We start from the raw sequence: 22,884 nt of genomic DNA on the forward strand, positions 1-22,884 counted from the left end.
CGCCATCTTGGCTCACCACCATTATTCTTTGCCTTGACGACCAAGCCTCTAAGTAAATCGGCCTCTTGAGGTATAAGTTTTCTTATTTGTAAAAGGTGTGAAACATAATAGTCCCATTAGTGAGTTAGTACCAGCAAAATCCTTAGACTATTGCCTGGCACGTGGAAGAACTCAAAAAATGTCACATATTTTAAAAACTTTATATATATATCGTTATACAGTGACTATCATTAGAAACAAAAGTCAAGTTAAATATATAAACACATTAAAACTTCTATATGCAATTTCAGCTTATTTTTCAATTCTTACCCCCCCCCAGGATTTTTCAGTGTAACAGAGCCCTGGCTGTCCTGGATCACTTTGTGAAGCAGACTGGCCTTGAACTCACAGAGATCCACCTGTCTGGGTTCCAAGTGACAGGATTAAAGGCTATTTTTCAATTTATAATTAGGTAAATTAATGAAGTTTTCCTCTCATAATTACTATGTGGAGAACTGTATTAGAAATATTTGAAATTTTAACATGAGCATTTTAGATGACTATGTACTCATAATTTATAATTCCTTCAAATTCCTGTACCACACTTTAAAACAAAGCCCAGTTAGCACTTTTATTTTATACATTTGAAGGAAGAAAATTAAAATATTAATCTTGGGATAATGGAATTTTGGGTTTTTAATATCTTTATGTATATTTTAAGTTCAAGTGATCATATATCACTTTCTAATTAGTAAAATTATTATCTTTAAAATAAAAGTGCTTTTTATCAGAATCTTTCTGTACTGGGCAAGAAAAGCATAGAAACAGAAAGGATTTGAGATTCCAGTGGCATGAGAAATTGCTTTTGAAACATTCTGAATTTATATTCTTATTGGTTTTAACAAGATTTATAACCTACTCAAAAATGCAATAGGAAGGGCACCACAAGGCAAATTTATTTGAAATCACCAGAACCAACACATGAATAGTCATGACATTCAGCAATATGTTCCCCATTGAAAATAGTCTTTATAATCTGTAATAGTGCGTGTTGTGCCAACAAGGTATGCCTCGTGAAGAATAAGATGAAAACATGTCTAAAGTAGAGTTGATGATTAATGATGAAGACAAGAAGGTGTTTTAGTGAAACTGCCTTTTGTTATGTTAATAAAAATTGCTATCAGATACCAGCATGAACTTTGAGAATTATTACATCAACAGGGACATTAAGAACGTGGAAGGTGGAGACTGACTGGTTTTTGTTTTGGTTTGTTTTGTTTTGAGTTTGAATCCACACAGTGCACTAGATAGCACCGAGTAAATGATTTAATATCTATGACTCTCAGTTTCCCAAATCTTACTATGTGTTTAACACTGTGTCTAACTATAATAACTAAGTGATATATAAATGCTGGGTGTTTATGTACATGCTCTTTGTATATGAAAAATAACTGTCATTTTCTGGTTTGTTTACTGTTTGCACTGTTTTGTTTTGTTTTCTTCACTCCTGTTAGTTTTACCTCATAATCAGCTGCTTTAGAACCGTCAGGGTCGGGAAGGTAGCCTAGTGGTGTAGGACTTTTCTACCATGTGATAACCTAGGGTCCAGCCTCACTACCTCAAAACCAAGAGGGACTGTTGTTAAAGAGACAAGATGCAGAATGCGTAAGAATTGGGGAAACTGGCTTTTAAGACGTTGATAAAAAGCATCCTTTTCCTTGGAAGCCTTCAGACCTCGTGAGCTTTCTCCGCAGAGGCACACCATCCCAGCTCTGCTCTCCTCATCAGGAAAGCAAAGCAGAAGCTCCGTAGCTTCCAAACAGATCTGTTATGCGTCTTCCTCAGCAATCCCTGAAGTCTCTCGAATCTGTGCAGAACTTCATTGACCTTGTATTTACTTATTACATCGATGCTGAGGTAAATTCCTTGCCTGTTAAAAAGTAACTTCCCCCACACACAAGCTGTTATCCTTCAAAGACCTTTGCAGATTTCAAAATTAGCTTCAAAGATTGCCCAGGAGCTAAGAGACTGCTTAAGACCATATTAGGAGGGAGCCTGCAATCCCAGCACTCAGGAGGCGAAAGCTGGTGGAAGGTGAGTTTGAAGTTAGCCTGGGCTGTATACCAAATTTGAGGTTAGTGAGCTACACAGTGAGACCCTTTCTCAAAACACAAAGCGAAACAGTTTTCTTAGGTCATCTAAGATTTTTAGCCAATTGTCACAAAACAACTACCCTCAAGGAGAAAGGCTATATTCACAGTTCTACCCACCTAACTCCTACAGGAAGGCTTCTTTAGAATGGCAAAGCATCCCCCGGTGTAGATCCAGGGAGAAAGTGGGCCACTTCCATCCTTAGTCCTCTATGTGCCTAGTTTAAAATGAGCGAACACTGAGGCTTCAACTATGTGGAGCCCTCCACGCCTCTGGGTCATTCCCTTAGCTAGCTGCATCTCTCTGAGGTTTTTCTCACCTGAAAAGGGGTCAGCCACCCCTGGGCTGCTTACCCAAGTCATTGCCCCAACCCTCATGCCTTCATTGCTACTGTTGACATTTTCTATTTGGAAGAACTCAAGCTCATCTTTAAACCTGGGGGATTAGTTTCTTTCCTTGTTGTTCAGACAACATATGGGACAAGAATCAAGTTAGGGAAGGAAGGGTTTATTTTGCTCAGAGCCCAGGGGCACAGTCCATCCTGGCAGGGAAGTCATGGTGTGCTGCTGCTCTCGTCACATTCACAGTCAGGACGCACAATGCTACAGTGAGTGCTGATGCTCAGCTTAGCCAGTGGAAAGGCACCACCTTCAGCTAAGGTGGGTCTTCCCTCCTCAGTTAACCCAAATAGGACATCCTTCACCGCCATGCCTAGAGGTAACCCCTCCCAGGTATACTGAGTGTCCTGGCTCCCGGATTAACACACACAAGTTTTAAATCTCCGTGTTCCAGCATAGGGGGATCTCTGAATCCTAGTTTTCACAGTTGTTTAAATCAAGCCTTTTGATTTTTATGGTTTATACTCTTATACTCTTCTTCTTCCTCCTCCTCTTCTTCTTCCTCCTCCTTTTCCTCTTCCTCCTCCTCCTTTTCCTCTTCCTCCTCTTCCTCCTCTTTCTTTTCTTCTTTTTCAAGACAGGGTTTCTCTGTGTAGCCTTGGCTGTCCTGGCCTCACTTTGTAGACCAGGCTGGCCTCGAACTCACAGTAATCTGCCTGCCTCTGCCTCCCGAGTGCTGGGATTAAAGGCGTGCCCCACCACGCCTGGCCCTCCCTTCCTTTTTTTTAAATCCAGTTTCCTCTCCATATTTTTAAATAATTGTCACTACAATGATGATATAGTCATTAAAATGTCATATTTAACAGTGGGAAATACTTTTTCATATAAGGGTTTGTTTTGTTTTGTGTTTTTTGAGACGGGCTTGCATGTAGCCCAGGCTGACCTTGAATTTAACTATGTACCTAAAGATGATCTTGGAGGCTTGTTTTTTTGTTTTTGTTTTGTTTTTGAGACAGGGTCTCTCTGTGTAGACCAGGCTGGCCTAGAACTCAGATATCTGCCTGCCTCTGCCTCCCGAATGCTAGGAATAAAAGGATGTGTTCACTGCCACACCCTTGCTAACTAAAGGTGCTCTTCTCAGTTTGATGTTCCCTGCCCGGTGCCTCTCAGATCCTTTTCATTAGACATATTCTCTGACTAACTTATCAAGTGATTCTAAAAGAAAACTAAGCCAGTTGAAATCAGCGTGGCATAACTCGTGTTTATTGGGTGGCTTCTACATGCCAAGCATTATGCCAAATCGGATGCTAACAGGATACGTGTTATATAATCACCTCACATTCAATTTGCTTTTTTCAAAACTGCTCCTGATAATCCCTCCCTCCTATTCCTCTCAACTACCCCACCCCCATGCAAACACTGTCCATTTTCTGTCTCTGTGGATTTGATCATACTCTCCAGAGTTTTGTGCCAACAGAATCTTACCTAATATGCTTCTAATTGTTTCACTGAAACTACTGCACGTTTCAGTCATCCGCTTTTTTCCGTCGTACAGATTTGCCATGCCTTCTTTGTCTGTTAATCATTGGTGGGCAGTCAGCGACTTTGAGTTTGGAATTATTAGATAACTCTGCTGTGAATATCTTTGTATGCGTCTCTGTAAGAATGCGTATTTCATCACCTCTTGTATAATACTCCAAGTGAAATGGCAGGCCATGCTTGTACAAAGCACTTGAACGCATCGCATTCCCACCGGCAGTGTAAAAAGGAAGAAGTGGAGCATCCGCAGGAGATTGCCATTTGCCTAAGAGCCAGCTAGATTTGAGCCTAAGTCTACCTACTTCCTAAGTGCTCACTTTAACCACTCTGCTCGTCGGCCTCTTAGTAAGAACTCAGTCAGGCATTTCTACAAGCCTGGGTACCTGGCTTTGGATGTTGACTGTCATGATCTGTCTCCTCCATAACCAGCTGCCTGACAAGGAGAATTTGCCTGTGAGAGCCTCTTTATTTGCTCAAGAACACAGTAGAATACAAGGCCTCCGTGTCTTTTAGTTCTGTGATTCTATTTATATAAATATTTACTGCCTCCTACAGAGTCACCAATGGCATGAAGACATAGTAACAAATGTTAAGATAAATTTAAAGTGAAATTTAAATATAAAGAAATGGCTTGATGTTGTTGGTAACAACCCTCCCCCACAGGAAATAAATATTTCTTCTTTTTTCAACTAAATATTTAAAATTACTAACTTTACTAAATAAATATTTGTATCCCAAACTAAGAAAGCAAACAAATAAACAAAAACCTAAAGTGGAGATGCTCAGTAAGTGGGGCATCATATCGGCATATTGGGCATAATGATGACAATTATGCCCAAGAACAGATTTTATCCATTGTGTTGAGTGATGTGTATGCATATTCATTTCCAGGCTTAAGGCGGAAAAACAAAATCTTTGACCAAAACAGAAGATTCGTTCTCTACATTCAGAGAGATTTAGTGAAGAAAATCAACGCGATGTCAAGATCTAAATTCAGCTGTTAGATTTTACTTCATTCACATGGTTTTTTGGGTTTCTTGGCGTCTCCTGTTTCATCAAGATTCGGCCTTTATCTTGTCTCGGTTTGTATGGAAACTGTCCGTGCTCCCTCGCCAGTTCTGCTCAGCCCTGCCCTTGCCCGCATCTTCCCACTGCTGTTCTCCTCCACCTTTCCTTCCCTGCTCACCTCGTCCTAAAGCTGAAATTCGTTGGGTCCACCTCTAGGGCTGTTTCTGGGCAGGAGCACAAGGCGATCTGGAGGCGCGGATGGGATTCGGCCCTGCACCGGCGGTGGCACCTCATTTCTCTCCGCAGCCGCGCCACTCTTCAACTACGCTTCATGGCAAACTAGACCAGCTCTTACTGGGTTCTTCTGACTCTACTGTCTTTTGTTCGTCCCTTCTGTCTGTCTGTCTGCCTTTTTTTCCCCCCTTGAGTTTTTTGTTTGTTTGTTTTTGAGTGTTTTGTTTTTAATACAGCCGTTTCTAGCCTGGAAGTCACTGTGTCAGCCGCGAATGCACACACTCAGTGCTGCCCCTTGCCTCTGTCTGGCATTATAGGTGTGGACCACGGTACCCCTTTTGGCTCCATTTCCTTTCATTTTCTTCCACCCCAGTGAAGTTGGGGTTCTCCTTTTTCAGTTTGTCCTTGGGTAACGTTTTTTTTCTGTTTTCTTAACCTTGCCTAGGGATATTTGTGTGGACATTTCTTTAAAATCCCCTTTAAATAGATTTTATTTCTTTCTGTGAATTCCACTGATTCACCATTTCTTTCGTTTTTGTTTGTTTGGTTGGTTGTTTTGTTTTGTTTTTTGTTTGTTTGTTTGTTTTTTGAGGCAGAGCTTCTCTGTGTAGCCTTGGCTGTCCTGGACTCACTTTGTAGACTAGGCTGGCCTCGAACTCATAGCGATCCACCAGCCTCTGCCTCCTGTTTCTTAATTAAACCTATTGAACCGGAACTCAAAACTCCTACGTGGAAGATGACCGTGACATCAACCACTGAATACACATTTAGCATCTGATGCTAATTCAGAATTATACTAAGAGCCATGAGGGGTACAAGTCGCTTTCATCGTATCCTTGCCTTTGAGGAGTTTAGGGTCAACACATCAAACATTAACATGCAGTGTGAAACTTTGATGTTCAGTTAAGTAAGGTGAGCCACGAACGAGCCAGGTGACGTGAGACAAAATTGTCACTGGAAATGCTCCTGCTTGAGATCTGGCACACTTCCTATCACTCTGAAAGAGCTTCTTGAGACATTTTTGTTTATTAGACTTGCTAAGTAGATAATTCTGAATTAAAAACTACTGGCGGAGTTTCCACCAGGGCTACACTGACCCTGTGAAGTGTGCCCTGATGTACAAATGTCACGGCAGTGGGGGTGGGGGTATGGAGGGTGAGGGGTGGGGGGTGGGGGACGCGGGGCGGTCGGGGTTGGGGGTTGGGGGGGTAGGTGTTGATCAGTCTGGAACTAGCATTCCCCTGTATTGCTAGAGTAAGAAACCAATCAACTGCTAGTGATTTTTACTGCCGGTGGTATTCTACAGACTCAGGGCATGTGGTAAATACACTTCACTGAGCTGTGCATTTCCCTGCTTGGTTCCGAGACAAAGCGCTAGGGCTGGGAGCATGCGCAGGACGTGCACGATCCATGTGCCCACTGTGGTTGTTTCAGCTCACTACAGTTACAGTACTGAAGCCTTGATTCTCAAGCTTACTCATCTGATGATTCAAATATGGTTTGAGAAGGAAAGACATTAGGATGTGAGTTGTGGATAGAGCGCTAACTTCCCTCTGCAGTTACACACAGAGTAGGAATGTCATATCCGGGAAGGCTTTTGTGCTACTTGAGGGCCTGTTCTTCAAACCTGATTAGAACATCAGCAATAAAAAAGCCGAGAGGTGGGAAGGAGCTAGCTGTTGCTCAAGTTACGGAAGAGACAGTTCGGTTTGGCAGCCAGGCACACTTTGACCTGTACCAAGTGATACTGGGCAGACTGGCTGAAGGCGTATCAGCCTCCTGTAGCCATGTTTATAGACGAGAGCCATGTTTATAGACGAGGATAGAGCACTAGACTTTCATATTTTGCTTTAAGCTTTAATGTAGCCACTCAGCAGGAATCATAGCTGATTAAAAATTCCTGACGTGTTGCCCGGCGTGGTGGCACGCGCCTTTAATCCCAGCACTCTGGAGGCAGAAGTAGGTGGATCTCTGTGAGTTCGAGGACAGCCTGGTCTACAAAGAGAGTTCCAAGACAGCCTGGGCCGTTACAGGCTTGCCTAAAAAAAAAAAAAGCCTGATGTGTTTAACATTCAAGTGCTTTAATGGGAGACAGGAGGATCCCGTGAGCTTTCAGAAGAGATTTTTAAGGCCTTTCTTACACCACAAGCATGAAAGAGGAAGTTCAGAAATGCAGTCTCAGTTTCAATCAAGGGTGGGGTTAGACCCGTTAATGAGCCATCTTAAGGATGCAGCTATGGCAACAATCACACCATTCATTATGTTTCCTTTTCCAAAGGCGAAGGCCAACAAAACAACGATCTCCTCTCCCTGAGCATGAGCTTGCTTCCTCTCAGGACTGTGGGAAATGAAGGAAGGCTGTGCCAACCGTTTTAGGCGCTGCATAAAAGGATGTTCCTTGGGATAAGAAATAATGCTGAGTAAGGCCAGGAGTTTTGAAGCTTTAGGGCCGGTTGGTCGGTGCTCATTCTGTGATCCCTCGCACCGCTCCTCTCCAGCTCCCGGTGAGGAAAAGTAGGACTGAGCTGCACTAGCCGTTACAGCTGCAGCACAAATGTCTTTTAAATGCTGTGTTCAGGAGAGCGACAATTACTGGAGCACTTTGCTAATAAACGCCTGGGGAGTCTAATCTCTAGATTTCAAAGAATTGAACAAAAAACGCCTGAAAACTGGATAGCAAATTAGCAACCTCAGTTACTGAAGTGACACATGCGTGCTTTTCACATTAAGGCAGCGGTATGATATAGCACTCCTCCCAGACCAGCGGTCTTGACGCCCTGAGTTAGCAGAGCACAGGATCTACTCGCTAAATAATTACCCCAAGCAGTATGCACTTCCAAGTCAGCACCATTTTCCCCTATAAAACTATCCTATATGCATCACGCCAGTGTGAGAAACAGATGAGATAGTTAGGCGAAGGTGCTTTGTAAACTGAAAAGCTGGGTACTGCTCAAGGAACCATCACTTTCATTCAGCGAAATCATGAAAGAACACATTGGGGGATCATTCGTAGGACAGTATTCTCAAGGTATATATAAAAAAATGCACTGATCCTTAAGAACTAAAAGTATTAGTAAGATTTTTGGAATAGTATTTGTTGCACATTTGGCTGACTCCCATGGTGAGCTGACGGGTTAAGAAGAATGCAATACAGTTAAATAGGACCCTTCCGTGACTTCTTTATAAATTTTAAGTTTTATATGTGTGCGCATTTGTGTAGGTGCGTGTATGAGCACACATGAGCACCCAAGGACAACTTGTGAGAGTTGGTGCTCACCTTTCCCCGTGAGTATTCTATGAGAACTAAGCTCGTGTCGCCCGGCTGGGCAGGGAGCCTTGTTACCTGCGGAGCCATCCTGCTGGCCCCACTGCTTCATTGTTTTGTTTTTCCAGACAGGGTTTCTCTGTGTAGCCATGGCTGTCCTGGACTCACTTTGTAGACCAGGCTGGCCTCGAACTCACAGAGATCTGCCTGCCTCTGCCTCCCGAGTGCTAGGATTAAAGGCGTGCGCCACCATGCCCAGCCCATTATTTCTTAAATGTTTAAGTGCACTGGCTTCCAATTATATCTGTATATGAGTATATTTCGAAATTGTCACTGAAACTTTGGTATGATGAAAGAAAACAAGCCCAGATATAATTCATTTAAGTGAGTTATGACACATATGTATCACAGAACTGTATGTGGCCAATCCTAAGGATGAAATGAACTTTATAAATATTCATATGGAAAGATGGCAAAGGCCTATAATGTATGATTAGTGTATTTCTAAGACCTATCTAATGATGGCCAATCACTACTGAATAAGAAAAATTACCTTTATATTGACATGTGCTAGTCCTCAGGGAATATCTGTTATACTATTTCATTCTTAACAATGGCCACCCGTGTAAGAGTTTAATTTTCCACAGTTATTTCTAAACATTTAAATTTTCTTTGTTATTATTGTGTGCTCACATGTGCATGGTGTGTGTATGTGTGTGTGTGTGTGTGTGTGTGTGTGTGTGTAAGTCAGAGGACAACTTTGTGAGTCAATTCTCTCTTTCCACCTTTACACAGGCTCCAGGGATAGAACTCACGTCTCCAGGCTTAAGCAGCAAGCACCACTGAAGGCTTGCTTTAATTTTTTAATAGTGAGCTTACACTATATTAATAAACATAACTTGTCAAGGTTTTAATGTGACTAAAACACTTCAAACAAATCATAAGCTCATTAATGAGCAGGCTGATTGACTTTGAAAACCCTGGAAAGAAATATTGAAGGTTTGAGCTGTTAAAGCCAAACAGAGTTTTTGTTCGGCTTGCTAAAGTTGGTTTGGAATTGTAGGGCTTTAAAAAAAAAAAAAAGACTCAAAATATTGATCTCACTGCTCTGAAGCACCAGGCAATAAGTTCAAAATAAAGTCAGAGTCTCCGTGGGGCTGAAGCAACTCTTCCTCCTAACACAAGCTCAAACAAAGGTGAGTCTTATCCCCTGTAAGATTCTCAGCCTTTGTTTGTGGCCAATAAATCAAAAGTCCACATGGTTGTTGAACACATTCTGAGCCCCAGAGAAAAATCAAGAAAAATGGCTTGAACATAGTTGAGCAAGGTCAGCCTGACTTGCACAGAAGGAAGTCCTGGCAATGACTGAGTTAGCTTTGGTATTTACTGTTGAGAGCAAAGCTAAAAAGGTGCAAACTGCGTGAACAAGAGGTGTTAAAAGGCTCAGCCATTTCAAAGGCGACTGATTATTTTTCCTTTACTTATTTTCCTTTATCTGCTCCCATACTTGTTAAGGCACTTGACATTTATGTAGATAGGTAGATGGGAGATGGAGCAATGAGATTATTAAAGTCATATATAATGCTACTACATAGTCATATGCAAAATAAACTTTCTGCCAGAATTTAAAAGAACAGACAGCAAAGAAAAAACAAAAACAAAAACAAAGTGGGCTAGAGGGATGGCTCCGTAGTTAAAGCTCGCACTGGCTGCTCTTCCAGAGGTTTGGCTCACAGCACATACAAGGTATCTCATGACTGTCTGTAATTTCAGGTCTAGGGTATCTCATGCCCTCTTCTGGTCTCTGTGGGCCCCAGGTATGCATTTGGCTCACAGACACACATGCAGCTGAAACACATATACAATATATATATATATACATATATATATATATATGCAGCTGAAACACATATACACTATATATATATGCAGCTGAAACACATATACACACTATATATATATGCAGCTGAAACACATATACACCATATATATATATGCAACTGAAACACATACACTATATATATATATATGCAGCTGAAACACCTATACACATTAAATACACACACACACATACACACACATATACACATTATATATATATACACACACACACACACACACACACACATACACACACACACACACACACACGTAAGTAAGCCAGGCACTGTGCAGCATGCCTGTAGTTCAGCACTTCATACATAGAGGTAGAACAATAGGATGGGTTCAGGAGTTTGAGATCAACCTGGGCAATACAGTTAGACTCCATCTCAAACACGCAAACAAAAACAATGACAGTAACACCAAACTACAGGGCTATTTCTCCCTCACCACAAAGGAGGCATGTGAAGGAAAAGTCTACTGTATTTGCAAAAGAGTTGGGTTGCTTCTTAACTCAAGTCCAAATGTCACGTATCCTGTGACTTTCCAGTTGTTGGGGCTTGCTCAATGGGCTCCACACTCCTGTTTCTGATGAGTAGTCACGACACACACAGCTCTTGGGGATTTGTATTCTATAAGCCTACTGCCTCCCTTGTGGCGTCATCTTGTGGGGACACAGGGTGAATAAAGATGGAATAAATGATATTTCTTCTGGAGACAACAAAGAGTGAGTTTAAGAAGCAAGGTTATAATCTCTGTTAAATATTTGCCGCAGGTTCCTTGAGAACTTCAGTCCAGTGTATGTTGCGTTTGTAATAGATTGCAAACATCAATATATCTATAATTTAAATATGATTTAGAATGACAATTTCCAAGCCTTGATTCAAAAACACTTTAGTGAAATGAGCTCTTATCTATTTGTAGTTACTGTACAGAACAGTGAGTTTGACTATGACTGACATTTTTGTGTATCCGTGCCATCATACCCCTCCTCCTACTGGTCCTTTGCCTGCCCCCAAATAATCAGAGTGCTGACCCTCTGCCCTTCAGCTCCCCAGTGCTGACATCAGAGCTGCGCACCATCTCTTCTGGCTCTCAGTATCACGGTGCTTTGCTTTTTTTCTTAATGGCTGAAGACGCTGAATACACTGGCCACGTGTGCTTCACCATTTTGAGACCATTTGATTATTCTGCATATTCTGATTGATTTGAATGTTTAGGTTTTTTTTGTTTTGGTTTTGTTTTTTGTTTGTTATCTATATGTTCTAGAGATGAATCTCTTGTCAGATATGCAGCTGGAAAGATTTTCCCCCCCTTCCTATGGGCATTAGTACTCTTGTTTCCTTTGCTAGGCAGAAGTGTTTTCGTTTCGCAGCATTCCATTAATTAGTTCTTGCTGTTCTTTCCTGAGTGGTTGGCATCCTTTTCACAAAGTCTGTCCTGTTCCTATAACTTGAATTGTTTTCCCTTAGCAGTTTCAGGGTTTCAGGCCTTACATTAGTAAGGACTTTGATCCATTTTGAACTGGGTTTTGTACAGGTGAGAGATAGGGATCTAGTCCGCTGCTCTCCACACAGATCTCCTGTTTCCCCAGCACCACTGGCTGAAGCTCACGTGTGTGGGCACGATGTAGGATGTTTTCATACCGGCCATTGTGCAGCTCCATGAGCAGGGGTGGTAAAAAGAGCTTGTAAAATAGTTCACGGAATCACCTAGAAATAGCATAGGCTTCAATATTGTCTTAATTCAAGCTTAATAAAATGTTCAGTGGCAGAAATTACGTGAATGTGAGGTTTAGGAACTTGATTGATCATATTGATTCCTAGAAGACCTATAGCATGTTAGGCCTGTATCAGTTTCCAATCATTTTAATCAAAGCTCATGCTACATAATTGCTTTTATCTTTTTCTTTTTTCTTTTTCTTTTTTTTTTTTTTTTTCTGAGACAGGGTCTCTCTGTGTAGCCTTGGCTGTCCTGGACTCACTTTGTAGACCAGGCTGGCTTCAAACTCACATCAATCCACCAGCCTTTGCCTCCTGAGTGCTGAGATTAAAGGCATGCGCCACCACGCCCAACACTTTTATTTATTTATTTATTTTTATTTATTTTTTTTATTTTTTATTTTTGGTTTTTCGGGACAGGGTTTCTCTGTGTAGCCTTGACTGTCCTAGACTCACTTTGTAGACCAGGCTGGCCTTGAACTCACAGTGATCTGCCTGCCTCTGCCTCCCGAGTGCTGGGATTAAAGGCGTGCGCCACCATGCCCGGCTCTTTTATCTTATTTTTAATGGTGATATTTAAGTTGTTTTGTAAATGTATTTATCTCTACATGCATAGTTAAGCTGTAATTTTTCATTTTTTTAGAGCTGAAATCTAGTCTATGTGTATTTCATTATCTTTACAATATAAACAGTGGTCTTCTCTTTACACAAATCACAATGACAGGAATGACAGGAAATAGAAAACGAAATGCTGGCATATGTTTTATAATTATAATACATAAGACATGAGTCAAAAAGCAAAAAGAAAATCAAATATCAGTTTCGTAGAACTCATAACATCTTAGATCCCAAAAGATTAGGATAAATGAAAAATAAATGTAAATAGCATTACAGTTATAAGTGTTAGAAATATTCTGTGCTCTAAAGATTATAGTTGTCTGGAATACATACAGCCAAGTCATCCATATTTTTGTGAACTTAGTATTTCAAATAAGAATTTTTAAAAAAATAGCTATTGCCAAGCAGGCTGGTGCATTTCTTTAGCCCTAGCATTTGTGGGTTAGAAACAGGTGGATCTCTAGGAGTTCAAAGCCAGCCTGGTTTTCATAGTGAGATCTTGTCTCAAAAACTGAAAATAAATAATCAGATAGATAAGTAGATGATAGATAGAAATAAAAATAAGTAGATAGACAGGTCAGTAATCATGTGCCTCTAGAACTTTCTTTTGTGTTAAGCCTGCCTGATCAACTATAAGAAAAAAGAAACTTTAAATAAAAGAAATTCATTTAAATATGAAGGTTTCTCAGCCAGGTGTGGTGGCACACGCCTTTAATCCCAGCACTCTGGTGGCAGAGGCAGGTGGATCGCTGTGAGTTCAAGGCCAGCCTGGTCTACAAAGTGAGTCCAGGACAGCCAGGGCTACACAGAGAAACCCTGTCTTGAAAAACAAACAAACAAACAAAAAACAAATGAATATGAAGGTTTCTCTTGAAACATAATTCAGCAGACACTTCTTGCTTATTGACCTTATTGCAGAAGTGCATACATGAATAAAATATTGTGGATTCTGGCAGTAAAACTTGAATTCAGCTTGGCAAGACTACCCGGCAAGTACTTTCCCAGTGCTAAGCAGGCTCATCAGCCTTCTTATTTTATTTTTAATTAAAAAAATATGCTTTACCCTTGCATTAAAACTACACATTAGATGTTATTTTCCTTACTCTTTATGCATAAATAAAACATACTATTATTCTACAATAATTCTTTCAAAGAACTAATCATTAAAGTCCTGAAAAGAACTTGCATTGCTGTATGTGTTAGCTGTCATTTACTCTGAAAAATATCTGAGATAGCTTACAAGGATGAAGAATTTATCTTAGTTTATATCCTAGACCATGGTTGTTGGTCTCCATGGCTTTGGGTCCATGCACCATGGTGGTAGTGCATTGTAAAGGAGGGCAGTTTACCTCATAATGGTCTGGATGCTAAAGAAAGAAGGAAAGGAAGGAAGGAAAGAAAGAAGCAGAGAGAGAGAAAAGAAAAGGAAGTAAGGGAGGGAGGGAGGGAGGAAAGGAAGGAGGAAGGAAGAAGACCAGAGTTTCTAAATCTCCTTCAAGAACCCAAGTTTTTCTAACTCCTAAAGGTTTCACTGTCTCTCAGTAGTAGCCCAGAGTGGGGAGCCAAGCATTCAGCACATGGCCTGTTGGAAAAGACTCTGGATTCAAACTTTTGCACTTTAGTATAAAAATTAGTTACTATGATGGGCAGTGGTGGCGCACCCCTTTAATCCCAGCGCTTGGGAGGCAGAGGCAGGTGGATCTTTGTGAGTTCGAGGCCAGCCTAGTCCACAAGTATGTCCAGGACATCCAAGGCTACCCAGGGAAACCTTGTCTCGAAAAAAAAAAATCAGTTACTATGAATGACTTTGATTAATAAAATAGACTTTAACATTTGCATATTTGAAGTTCCATCAAGAAGTTGGTCAAAAATAAGACCCCTCTTAGCTTGAATCCCACCGTGTTCAGCACAGTGACACGGGGGACAAGGACATACATCCTGACCCACATGGCTAGGCTTCAGCTCAGGCTTTCTGTGTTACCTTGGGCGGTCACTCCGCCTCTTTGCCTTTTAAGTCTGTGTCTGTGATAGGAACAATGAAGACAGCAGTACAAGCTCCCTACAGAGGTTGGCAAGAGTAAATGAGCTAGCAAAATGCTTTTTCTTTTCTTTTCTTTTTGGTTTTTCGAGGCAGGGTTTCTTGACTGTCCTGGACTTGCTTTGTAGACCAGGCTGGCCTCAAACTCACAGAGATCCACCCACTTCTGCCTCCCGAGTTCTGGGATTAAAGGCGCGTGCCACCACCGCCCAGCTTGCAAAACACTTTGAAATGCTATTAAATGTTAGATGTTATCATTTGGTTTTTTGTTTTTGTTTTTGTTTTTTTAAGTTATAGGGCAAGGCTGGGTGTGGTGGGAGGCAGAGGCAGGCAGATCACCCTAAGTTCGAGGCCATCCTATTCTATAAAGCAAGTCTAGGACAGCCAAGGCTACACAGAGAAATCCTGTCTCGAAAAACAAACAAACAAAAAACAAATAAATTATAGTGCAAAATGACAGCTGCCTAGTTCAAATATAGCTGATGACTGATTCAAAATCAACTGCTTTATCTAAGGAACTGACTTTTCCTTGACCATCACGTCGGTCTCCAGCCAGTGAATCTAAATATGCCGAGTGGAGTTTATTCCACAGGAAACAGGAAGCACAGAAGCTGAATCAAGAGGAAGAGAACGGACCTGTCTCACTCCATTCTATGTTACTGTAACAAAATACCTGAGGCTTATATTTTATAAAGAAAAGTATTTAGCTGGCAATATGGGAGGCTTGAAAATCAGGATTGAATAGCCCCAACTTATATAAAAATGTGATAAATGCCCATCTGGGCAGTGGTGGCACACGCCTTTAATCCCAGTGTTTGGGAAGCAGAGGCAGGGGCACTACTGTGAGTTCGAGGCCAGCCTGGTCTACAAAGTGAGTCCAGGACTGCCAGGACTACACAGAGAAACCCTGTCTGGGGGAAAAATAAAACTGTGATAAATGGATGCCATCATATGGCAGAAGTACATACCAAGGGATTGAGAGAGACCAGACTCATGTTTATAACGTCCGTTTTTGTGGGCACTATCCCAACCCCTTCGATCTGACCCACCCGGGTGTGACAGCCTTAGTCCCTTCTTGAGGATGGAGTCCCCATGGCCTGATTACCTTCCAGTAGGCTTCGGTGTTTCAAGGTCCCACCACTTCAAAAGCACCACACTAGGGACCAAACTGGACCTTTAAGGGACAAACCATATCCAGGCCATATACAGTCTTTTGTCTGGACAAATGGATTGTTTCATGAAGTCACTTGATACTGGAAGGTGCATTTCCCACATAGGACATAGACTAGACACCAGTTAAATTCTCACGTGTTTCCCCAGGGGATGGAAGATGAACAAACACACTTTGCAAGCCCTTAGTGAGACTGGGGTGCTGACTCAGTTGAGAGAGCTGCTCTGCAAACACAAGGACCCAAGTTTGCTCCCCAGCTCCCATGGGATGAAACCAGCATGGCAGCATGTACCTGTAGTCCCAGGGCCCGGGAGGGGAGACAGGAGGATCTTGGGGTTTGGTGGCCAGCCAGCCTAGTCAAATCAGTGATCTCCAGATTCAGTGAGAGACCTTGTCTCAGAAACTAAGATGGAGAGGCAACTGAAGGAGGATAACCTTAACCTCTGGCTTTCACATGCCTGCTTACACACACACACACACACACACACACACACACACACACACACACACACACACACTCAACAACATGTAAGTGTATCTTCCATAAAGAAACAAGTCTCACCCCAGCACTTGGGGAGGCAGAGGCTGGTGGGTCTCTGTGAGTTCGAGGCCAGCCTGGTCTACAAAGCAAGTCCAGGATAGCCAGGACTACACAGAGAAACCCTGCCTCAAAAAACAAACAAGAAAGAAAGAATGAAAGAAAGAAGAAGCATGTCTCAGGTTTAGAATCCTGAAACGTGTAGCTGTCAAATAGCAAAATCAAAATGCCTGGCAGGATCTGCAGGAGACGTGTCCATCATGGTCAGGTGCCCATCACTGATCTTGGGGCACTGTTAACACTGAGTAAGAATGCTTTAGAGCTGCACTCATATAAACATTTCCAATTTAATTTATACCCCCAATATATCCATGAACATGGTGGGCCAGTTCAGAGCTGCAGGCGTGGACACAGCACGCTTCTTCTTGAATCCGATTTCACATTGGGAACAATAGCCTAGCTTACCTTAGAATCGAGCCTGTGGTACTTACTCTATTAGGAACTTTTTCTGTGTTGCCTTATTTTATCTTCAAACCATTGTGCTCTATTACTCTGTATACTTTGCACAGGGGAGGGGGAACTGGACACAAACTTGTACCTGAGCCATATAATTTTATCCAGGAGGATACAGGGCTCCCACCAAGATCTGACTTATGTCCACCATCTGTCTGTACCTCTCACCCCTTACAATCTTTGTTCTCTGAAGGCAAGAATGGGTCTTCTGTTATGAGGAGGGGCCAAGTGATTGGACGGGTTGAAAGTAAACTCACAGCTGGACATGGTGGCGCACACCTATAATCCCAGCACTCTGGAAGCAGAGGCTGGGGGATCTCTGTGAGTTCGAGACCAGCCTAGTCTACAAAGTGAGTCTAGGACAGCAATGGGTACACAGAGAACCCCTGTCTCATAACACACACACACACACACACACACACACACAAGTGATTTGGTGCCTGACTATCTCGGTTTTTGTTTTGCTTCTACCTTGCTGTTTCTTCTATGACTTCTAGTATAAGCCTAATAAAGATATTGATTTTACTGTAACATTATCCGCCCACAAAATGAAATTTGATCATCTCGTCTTGACTACAGTCCCTAGTCTCCTAATTCCCCACAGATGTGATGCTAGACCCTTCTCCTTGCCATTCCCTGTGTCCCTGCTGCTCCACGATAACAAGCCAGATAACTGACTTTAAATTTGCAGTAGCTACATTTTAAAGATGAGAAGAAATAGACAAATAGTAGTGTGTTTCACTAAACTATATACCCAAGATGTCATTTTAGTATTCACCCCGAGCTCCTTGGGAACAGGACTTTGAGGCAAAGTGACTGCAGTGTGTGCCGAGTGCCCGTGTGTCTGACTATCGTAGAACAGTATAGGAAGCCATTCTACTGCCTACATAGGTGCCAGTCTCCACTCGGCCACTGCTCAGCAATGGCCTTCTCGGGCCGTTTTCAGAATATCCTGGGAGCTGTAGCGATTATGTTCTACACACTGTGCCAAACGTTATCATTGCAATACGGATTTGGATGCATTGACATCACAACTTCTCACCTCTGAAAACTTTCCTCACATTACAGTGGTAACCAGCATGTCCTAGACTCACTTTGTAGACCAGGCTAGCTTCAAACTCACGTCTATCTGCCTGTCTCTGCCTCTCAAGTGCTGGGGTTACAGGCATGTGCCACGGCGCCCAGCTGTTATGTTCTTAAATCAAATTCAGGTCTTTATGCTTGGGCAGCAAGCACTGTACAGACTGCACCATTCCTAACAGAGAGGGAGCCCTACTAACAACTGTAAAACCAACTATGTGGGGCCTGGAGAGATGGCTCAGAGGTTAAGAGCATTGGCTCTTCTTCCAAAGGTCTTGAGTTTCATTCCCAGCAACCATGAGAAGAGAGAGAGAGAGAGAGAGAGAGAGAGAGAGAGAGAGAGAGAGAGAGAGAGAGAGAGAGAGACTGTGCAGTTTACAGTGTCTTTCCATTGGAGCATGATGATTGGACTCTTTCAGATCACAGATCAGCATACTTTTCCTCAAGAGGGAAATGTTCTGCTTTTGTGGACCATATGGTGAAGGTGAGATAAACCTGTTTTTGATATGATCCCAAGTGTGGGATTGGAACGGTTTTGTGAGAACAGGTGAGGTTAATCCACTAGAAGACAAACCACCTCCTGTGGGAGTTTGATTGTTGCCAGCTGAAAAGATCTGTGAACAGACTCTGGGAGGAGATATATAAATGAGCCCAAAACTGGAGGTGGGGCCTTTGGAGACTCGGGATAGTTTTGGCTGCTCATTGCTCCACTTCGAGATGCTCCTAGAGAGAACCACTCGAGGGAAGGCTTCGGGGCTCTGGCTCCTGCTGAGGTCCCAGGTTCTGGTTACTCCAGGTTCTAGCAGAAGAAATCCTGCTGATTACGCCAGGAGAATCGTTCATTATTGTTATTCTTTAATCCTCTTTTCCTATTGTTTTGGTTAGTCGGGTTACCAGTGACGTATTCTTGGTTAATAAGTTCAAAATAAAATATATTTGTTAAATCGAGCCTACAATATGGTCTATGGTGCAACTTCTCAATTCTGCCCTTGTAACACAAAAGCAATCATAGGCGAGTAGGTGAGGAGTGTGTGTGTGTGTGTGTGTGTGTGTGTGTGTGTGTGTGTGTGTGTGTGTAGTTGCAGAACTTTGATAGTGACGTTGGGGAGTAAGACAGTAAAGAGGAAGGGCACCAGATGGTAAGACGTCTTGTGCAAAACTACAATGTGCTATGACTGACTACATTGTTAGACAGGAAACTCCAAGGGCCATTCTGAAGGTCAAAGCATGCTCCCTTGGGGCTGGCCCTAAGTTTAGCACCAGCTGTGGAGAACAGCCACCTGGCAGTGTGTGAAGAGGACCCAGAGCCACAGCCACAGCCACAGGAGCGATGAGTGGACACTCTGTAGGTAACTAGATCCGTGTTGCATCACAGGCTGCAGACAGCCCAGTGCTGGCCACCAACCGGGCCAAACAATCTTAGTAGACACTGTCGGCGGACTCTGGCTGAAGCAGGCAAGAAGGGGACAAGAAGTAAAGGGCAGGCACAAAGCCAATGCAATTGCTAAGAGAGCAGGACAGAATGCTGAGGCTTACAGAAGTAATAAACCACTAATCAAGCCTAAGAGACTCTCAGAGGTGCTGGGCTGGAGGCTGTTCTTGCTCCAAAGAAACTGCCGGGCCTCTTGTACAAATGGAACTTGAAAAGACTATGTGGATTGTAATGATATGCCTTTGTTTAAACTGCTAAGTTCGCATGAGGTGATATGTGAACAAATTATATGTAAAAGAAGAAAAGGCAAACAAGAAAAAACATGGGAGCACGGCTGTAGGAAACACAGACAGAGAGCAGACACACCTGAGACTCCTGACGTCTGGGCCCTCTGCTTAGAGATTTACTTGGAACTGCAGTCCAGACATCAGTGATTTCCAAAGATGACCTGGGGCACAGCCTGTGTAGTACCTCTGGAGTGGCTAAAAATCAAAGTGATGGCCCGTGGGTTTGTGGGATGACAGTGGAGGAAGGGAGACAGCAACTGAGGAGCCAAAGATAGTTTCACAACTAATCGTCATCATTATCTGTTGTATCTGAAGTGCAGCTACCTGTGAGAGCTTCAAGCGTCTGTCCAACAGGACAAAACTCAGAGGCCAGAGTTCCTAGGCTCTGGATAGTCCAGGGGAAACTGTATGGTCAACTCCCAGGATCATGTCCTTCCATACTTGATCACCAGTCAACCAGAGAGGAGAACGCTGCTGGTAAGGCTGATGAGCTGAGGTGGCTGCAGCGAAACTTGCAATCTGTTTAGGGTTTTCCTTTCCTTTTCTTTTCTTTCTAGCAAAGCTATATCTACAATAAAATAGTTAATGAGCACCACAGAAGATGAAAAGGAATTAAAAGCAGTACCTCACCCTTTTAGAGTGGGAGGATTATAAATTGACATTTCTCTCCTTTTTTAAAATCAAGAAGAGAAAGTCTGAAGACTCAGGCTACCTAACCATGTTATTCCACATCTCAGTCCCTATTTTCTGTTCCTGCTTCTTTGTTTCTCCCATATAACATCTTACCTTTCTCCTACCGCATCGCCGTTAGTCAGTTTCTCCTCCAGATGTAAGGGCCCCAGGACAGGCCGAACAGCTCATTCCATGGTATTCTCAGTGGAGCACAGCAGTTTGTTTAAAAGCCTCCCTGTGAGTTTCAGATGCTGCACACGTCTTTTAGAAGAAGCAGGAGGAAGGATGTCTGATCCCACTTTAAGAGTCTGTCATGAAGAAGGAAAAGAAATTAATGTTGGAGCTGCAAAGTGCTTGCAGTACTTGCACGAGGTCCTGAGTCTGGCTCCCCTTCGCCTATGTAAAAATGCCAGGTGCCCTCGGCTGTAGCTTTAGTCCCAGTGCTGGGGACAGAGGATGGAGGCTCCCGGGGGCTTGCCCAGCCACCTAGTCTAGCCAAGTCCGTTCCAGGATCAGTGAGCAGCCTTATCTGAAAAAAGGGAAGTGGAAAGTGATCGGAGAAGCCACTCAACACTGGTCCCTGGCCTCCACTCACATGTAGATCTGCATGCGCACACGCGCTCACACACATTTTAAAAAACCACACATGAGATATACAGAAAGGGAATATGCATAAGGTACAGACATTTTCAAGTGATAATTATGCTAAAGTACCTCCATGCCTGCCCACATGTCCCCTCTGGGAGTCTGCCGTGCTCGCCGTTGTTGATCAGGTGGCCATGTTTCCTACCACAATGATGCTGCCTTCTTACTCCCAACCTCAGAGGATGATGCCAAAGGTGGTTCCCCAGCTCCATACTGCAGTCAGTGACTTGCTGGACGTGAGCCAAAGGTAAGCTCCCCAGGGACAGACGTTTTCATCTCTTTCTTGTCACTTTTATGCTAGCATGTAGGACTGTCCCTAGCACATATTAGGTGTCCCGTAAATATCTGATGAATAAATAAATAGATGTGGCTTAGGCCGAAGTGGATGAGCTTTGTCATTTAGAGGGCTTGCTTGTAGACCTGATATTTGAGAACAAGAAAGGAAACAGCAGGGGCAGACTAAAAGGGTGTCAGGAACCCAAATTGCAACAAAACGAATGGACAAGTGGCCAGGCAGTTGAAGCCCCATGTGGCTGACAGACGGGCTGGCATACAGGGGAAGAGGCCAGGACGCTGCTCTGTAGCAGCATCGTTTCCCAGGAGGCTGTCTGTGCTTCAATGCCCACAAGATCGCTGCAGAGTCTTAAACACACCCCACCTCCTCTCATGCCCTCCCTCGGGCGTGTTGAGTCATTCTCTGTTCTAATTATACACGCCTTGACTTAAGTGCTAACATATTTGATGCAATAACGATGCCCCAGGAGATGGCTACTGTAAATACCAACAAAGACACTGAAAGAAGGATGCTAAATAGGTGGAGGGTGGAGGTCAGCTCTAGAGCATGTACAATGCTCTCAGTCCATTCCTGACTATCACACACACACATACACACATACACACACATACACACATACACACACATACACACATACACACACATACATACATACACACACATATACACATATACACACATAGATCCAGCGTGTGAAGAGTATGTGGGACTTGGCCAGCAAGAAGCCAGTTCCTACAGAGTAAGGAAAATTGTAGCACAGGAAAATTGAGTAAGCAAGGAGGCAATTTGAAGAAGGATAAATGGCTGTGCAAATGCACAAATTCTAAGGAAAAACCACAGCTGGGCTTTTGTTTGTTTTTGAGACAGGGTTTCTCTGTGTAGCCTTGGCTGTCCTAGACTCACTTTGTAGACCAGGCTGGCCTCGAACTCACAGTGATCCTCCTGATTCTGCCTCTCGAGTGCTGGGATTAAAGGCGTGCGCCACCATGCCCATCTTTGATTTTGTTTTTGAGACAGGGTTTCTCTGTGTAGCCTTGGTTGTCCTGGACTCACTGTGTAGACCAGGCTGGCCTCGAACTCCTGAAGATCTGCTTGCCTCTACCTCCTGAGCGCTAAAAACGCAGTTTTGAATTGTGGGTCTGTGGAGTGCAAGAGAGGAGCAGCAAGAGGTGAAGACGACCAGGTAAGCAGGAACTGAGACTGTCCTAAGGCGCATATAAACCAGGAAGGCCTGAGTGCTCAGAATCACGTCAGGAGACAGCAGGAAGGGAACACTGTGTGGGGTTGGGGAGGAAGAGCAGTGGGGTGTGTAAAGAGTTGGGGATGATGTATAAAGCTGGGATCAATAAGTAGTTTAGGCACTCCAGCAAGGTGGTAATTGATGAAAGCAAGATTGATACAGGCTTGTGTAAACAAAGAAGGAATCGATGTGAAAATCATTAAAATGTGGTGATAAAATTATAGTTTCTAAGGGGAGCT

The 22,884-nt window shown here is 43.0% G+C and overlaps 1 long non-coding RNA gene across 2 annotated transcripts; it reads right to left on the reverse strand.

The window, feature by feature from the left end:
• Positions 1-1,464: 1,464 nt before the first annotated feature.
• Positions 1,465-22,028, reverse strand: LOC311608288. Of its 2 annotated transcripts, none has more exons than XR_014782893.1 (2): positions 20,580-22,028; positions 1,465-1,846 (listed from the first exon to the last, which is right to left on the reverse strand). It is a non-coding gene; the product is annotated as an uncharacterized lncRNA (long non-coding RNA). The 2 variants fall into 2 exon arrangements; XR_014782894.1 differs by lacking the exon at positions 1,465-1,846 and adding an exon at positions 19,970-20,361.
• Positions 22,029-22,884: the final 856 nt, after the last annotated feature.

Source organism: Acomys minous (genome assembly GCF_964271855.1).
Source record: "Acomys minous genome assembly, chromosome: 11".
Lineage (NCBI taxonomy): Eukaryota > Metazoa > Chordata > Mammalia > Rodentia > Muridae > Acomys > Acomys minous.